Genomic DNA, 6,000 nt, shown 5'->3' on the forward strand with positions numbered 1-6,000 from the left:
TAGTTTGATGAAGTGTGATCACTTGACCCATTGGGTGAAGTGATCCCTCCACTTGATGTGTTGCACTCATCTTTCTTTTTCCAAGTCTTATTCATTTTCCCCCTTATCTTTTCAACATCAATCTTTTCTTTGCCCTTATTTTCTTCAGTCTTGGGTACCTTTGACCTTGTAGGATAGTTTCTTCTGGTATGACCAATTTTTAGACAATTGAAACATGTAGTTTGGCTCAACCATCTTTTATAGTTTCCCTTGAAATGTGTTCTTATGCAATTCTGGGGTGTATGTCCATATTCTTGAAAATAATGACAACTATACCTAGTGTTGTAATCCCAATGATAGTGACTTTCATTTCCTTTTGATTTTGTTGGTTGATTTGATTTCCACATAGGCTTTGATCTGTGTTCAAATGCTCTATGTCCATACTTCTTGTAATTATGACAATGTCCATCAAATCTTTGAGTCCTTGTGACATTGGATATGTAATCTTGTGTTATATGTCCTTGCATGTTGCACTTGTGACAATAACTCTTGCTCTTGGGTGTATCTGGCAGATTGAATCTCCTACTCCTACAAATATTAGCAGTAAGTCCCTTTTTATTACAATAATGACAAGTGGGTTTAGAATCCTTACCTTTGTCACTTCTTTGCTCAACACTCTTTGATGATTCTCCAACTTCAGTGTTGTTGTATCCAATTCCTAATATATCATGGGTGGATCTTGGGGATTTCAGTAACTGTTCAAAATACTTGATGGCTTCACTTGACTTGTTGAGATTATCTACTACCTCTTTTTCTCTATTTAATTCATTCTTTAGTTGTTCATTCTACATCTTCAAAGTAGAGATCTCAATATCTTTCATATTGAGTTCATGACGAAGTTTCATCATTTGGGCAAGTATATCCATCTGCATGTTTGAGGTCCTTGTTAATTCAATACATTTTTCTTCAAGTGTGTTTGCAAGATTTCTTTTGTCATTTTTTATCATGACTTTGTCCTCCATTGCTTTTTTATTTTGTTCAGTGATTTCACATAACATTATGGCCTATGATTCATGTTCCATCTTGAGAGGTCTTATCTCTTCTTGTTGAACTTTGTTTTTCTCCATCAGTTCTACTATTGCTGCATCAAACTCTTTGATGTCTCCATTGGAACACAATTTTGTGGTATTAATCTCCTTGCAGTTTATATCATTTTCACCTATGGCAATATCCTTCCTTTTCTTCAAGGATTTTCTCAATTCCACCCTTGCTTCCTCTACTTTGTGTAGATCTAGTTGCACATCAACCACTTGATTGTCAATAATTTTCCCAAGTTTGAAGACTTCCATCTTTAGATCTTTTTCACCAAGTTGTTAGACTTCTTCTTGTGAGAACCTTGCTCTGATACCAATTGTTGGAATATTAAAATAGGAAGAATGCTTTTGAGAGGGGGGGGGGGGGGGGGAGGGGGTGAATCAAAAGTATTGTATTTTGACCATTAAAACTTTTTAATTGAAAGTAGATTGCATGCATATGAACATATCAGACAATTATAAGAAATACATAAGCATCAACACATAACACTTGAGATTTTTGTAACCCAGAAACCCTCTAGAAATAAGAAGGTAAAATTGGGGTGGGGATTATACCCACAAAATCACTGCAATAATAATATTTAACCACTTCTACTAGTCTGCCCTATTAAAGGCCTGCCCTGTTAAAGGCTTTACACTATATCAATAATGACCTGGTTAAAGGATTTACAAACACTTTACATGAAGTGTCACCCTGGTAAAGGATTTAATCACCTATTTAAAGGTTCTACAAAATAGCTGTTAAGCTAACCTATCACCATAGGGTTTTCAATTTAATACAATTGCTAGAGAGTATTAGGTACAATAAACCTGATAGCTTACAATCCTTCCTTTGCTGAATACAGGCACTTGATCTACTTTCTCTAATCTTGATCCTCTAAGATTTGATACTCATTATTTTGAAATAGTTTTCCTTCCATACCCTTGTACATGACCTTTTTTTTTAATGAGATTTCATCTTCCTTATTAAGACATTTGAAGACTTAGGGTTAGGCATGAATCTATGATCCATATTGAATCTTTCCTTCCTGCTCATTCCTTGCACTTTTCTTATTGGTTGCATGCCTTCTCCATTTTTCTTATTGGCTACATGTAGATTGCATAGGAAATACAAAATATTCTATCTTATCATTTAATCCTTGGAGATTCATCATATGTCGGCCATGAAAATTATTTACATATGAATCAATGAAGTTACAAACTTATATGTACATTCTATGTTACTCGGCACTTGCTGATTCCAGATGCTTAGCACAAATATCAAACTGGCTTACTCAGCTCCTATTGCATTTCTATATTTCTTGGTATCATCTGTGACTCGAAACATAAATATCACTCGGCACTTGTATCATGCTCGACACCTAAAGTCATTTGGCACTTGAACTTCACTTAGCACCTGATCTTCACTCGGCACCTGAAGGCTACTCGGCACCTAAAGATCACTTGGCACCTGAAGTTTTTCCTAACTCGGCTCCAGTGGCTCAGCATACATGGTGTACTTGGCTCCAATATAGAAAGTGGTTAAGTGTATTGGCACTCAAGTGTCAAAAACCATTATGAGGTTAATAGCTTTTTGTAGTGTTAGCCCTTGTGACTTGTGTATAGTTAAAGCCCAAGCCAGTCTCAATGGAATCTGCTTTGTGTTTCCCATATCAATTACAAGAATCAAAACTCTTTGAGGATGATGGTCATTGAAAGAAATTCCAGAGTAACTATTGAAATCCACAAATACATACAATGGTGGTAGAGGTGGTGTGCTTCAAAGTCTATATACAATACTCTAAATATTTCCTAATGCTCCATTGACAAGACCAGCTTTAATCCATAGGTTTGAAGTTAGCATCACCTTTGCATCTTTGCTAAGTAGTAGTTCCATGTCCAACTAATCACTTCCATCTCCATCCATAGACCTATGTGTTGTTTTAATAGCAATGCTTTGTGCAATAGGATTTGATAATGATAGTAGCATTTTCTTATTATTATTGTACACATTTTCATTTGTTGAAAATTAATGAACACCACTTTGAAACTCTTCAGTTTCTGTAATACTCATGTTTCAATTATAGCTTGACATAACTATCATCCAATCCTCTAGTGTGGGGTTTGCATCCCTTGTATTTGATAGAAGAACACCAAATCTTTCTTGCTCATTGCTTTGTCCATCCTATCTAAATATATGATTTTAATTAACTATAGTATGGAATTATTACCATAGTAGCTTTGCATGCTCTCTAATTTCATATATTGGTCTACCACAAACTATAGGTAATTGTGCCAAATCTCCAACCAATATCATAGATATCCCTAGAAAAATTTTGAAAACACGTTATATGAAATGATATTACTTTGGATTTAGTATTCTAGTAGTAAGGAAAAAAGTAAATTACTATGTGAATGTCTTACTCTAAGAAATTGAAATACTAAACATACCTCCAAAAGTTTTATGGCTATTTTTTGGTAATGCTTGTCAAAGATGAGAGTTTATGTTTTGGTTTAACCTCTCTCTAATGAAACTAATTTCATCTATCAATATTTATTTTGCATTATATAATTCCTCTTGGAAATGAACAAGTCTCATTCCTTGTACCTTAGTGAATTCTTTTATAGGTATTTTCAACTTGAAATGAATCATTGATGCACCAATGTTGGATGTTGCAACACCTGTCGGTGCAAGTAGAAGGAGAGGAGAGCATTGTGGAAAGGATGCATTTTTTAATTCTTAACTTATTGCACCAATCAAATATGACTTCCCTATTCCTATTGTCACTTGAATTATCATGTGTAAGGGTGATGCATCTTGACATGTATAATAGTGTGACATTATAATGTTAACTTCTTTAATTTATTGTTCGCTAAGTTTTTCATAGTCCACACATTGTGGCATCTCATCTAGTATAAGACAACCTTCACTTCTCTTCAAGCTAATGAAATTTATAGCTTCATTTCTGTATTGCTAAATATGAAATTCATGAGACTAATTTGTTTTTCAATCAATATCTCTTCTCCACAACATATCTATCTCTAAAACTTTCATAATTTGAGCATGGTGAAGTCTAGATAAAATCTCCCATTAATTCTCTATAGTACTACCTTGGGCCTTATCATTTTCTTTGGATTCTGAATCCAACTAATTTTCACTATTATCCAAATCTTGTCTTCTTTCAAGGTGCCATGGATTATATCTAAAGTTATTCCATGTTGCAACTATAGAATCATCATTGTTACCAATATCCATGTGAATGTCATGAAAAGGTTTATAAAGTAGTAATTTTGAATAGCAAAAATCAATCCATTTTTCTAAGTGACATGCAGGAATTGAGTAAAATGTAGGAAATACTCCTATACTAGCTATTTTTTCCTTGGAATCCATTTAACATCACCTCTCTTTTTCTTGTTATATATCCATGATTTGGAAACATCAATAATGCACAAAGCTTCCATAAAGTGTGGCATATTTCTGTAAGCATCAATGAAAGATATGGTGTGTTCCTCATTTTCCTCATCAACATTTAGGTCTACACATTTGAATACTTCCTTTGAAACATTTAAGTTGGCAAATACTTGACTACTCTGTACCAATGGAAGCTCTAGTAGCATATGACTCATTTCTTGTGCCCCAATATCCCTTTCTATTAATGTTTCAATGAGAAGTCACTTATAAGCTTTTGATGCTAAATCGTCAAGATTTTCTACATTTACTAGTCAAAATAACATTTGATAGTATGTCTATGAACCTCTTTCAGCTTTGGCTGCCTACTTTGCAATATACTTAATCACCGCATGTTTAGACATAATAGGTTACCAAGCATTATTTGATCTCCAAAGTTGTAGTATGTAACAGTTATATGAGTTAACTTTGTCATCTTTTTTAAATGGCTCAAATATTTTTTCACTAGCTTCTAAATCTTTATTTAGTCTAGATCCTTCTAAATTCAATGGCCATGTTGCATTATACCTATATTTCATTAACATAGCATTTTGATAAATATAATGATATAGAAACAAAGGATGCTATTAGTAATTGAAATAGATTGAATCAATTAGGAAGCACACTTATGTGTAAACCAATTTCCCTCTCTTTTTGTGTAGACATGCACCTTCTTTACACATTGTGTGCCTTTGTACAATATTTAAAATCACATCATAGTCATTTTTAAAATCACTTTCAAGCAATTGTCTAGTGTTTTTTAAACATGGGTGTAGACTGGAATGTTGATATACCTAAAATACAAATTTAGATCAAGTTGACTATCATAATTGTATTTATTTGTAAGTGAATAAATTAAAGATAAGGTTTAATTTTCAACTTTTTATTATCATTCTTGTATATTTTAAAGGTGTGTATCTCACCTAGGGTTGCATGCATGAACCAAATCATGGAGATATGATGCAACATAGTACAACTGATCTTGATTATTCCAATCAATGTTTTCCATTTTTGGCACTCCTTTTAACCAAATAAAACCATGGACCTATGTTGCCATTCATATTTGAACCAATAGTCTACAACATTCATTCCATTCTCAAGTATTTCTTTTCTAAAAAGGGTATTTTGTAAATGCATGTATTGTGCAACAATGTGTGGGTAGTCAATGATATTTTGTTTCCTCCACATTTGTTCTTCTCTTGGATCACTTGGTGGTGTTCCTGGCATCATTACATGAAAGTCTGGCCAATACAAGTCTGATGCACTTGATGTAAAAAAAATTGTTGGTGTTCCAAGTTAGTGAAGCATGTTATTCAATTTTTCTCGACACTATGTCCAATATGATTGAGTTCCCCTTAAACTAGTCCCAAATAGCATCAATCTATCTACTAAATGACAATGTGGTGTTTTCTCCATATGTTTGCACAACTCTTGTATTATAATTGGCATTTCTTGCAAACTTCTTTTCATGCAAGCACTTGTAGAGCTATGTGTTCGATG

The sequence above is a fragment of the Cupressus sempervirens genome, chromosome 3 (genome assembly GCF_028749045.1).
Source record: "Cupressus sempervirens isolate cs-2001-9-10 chromosome 3, ASM2874904v1, whole genome shotgun sequence".
Taxonomy (NCBI): domain Eukaryota; kingdom Viridiplantae; phylum Streptophyta; class Pinopsida; order Cupressales; family Cupressaceae; genus Cupressus; species Cupressus sempervirens.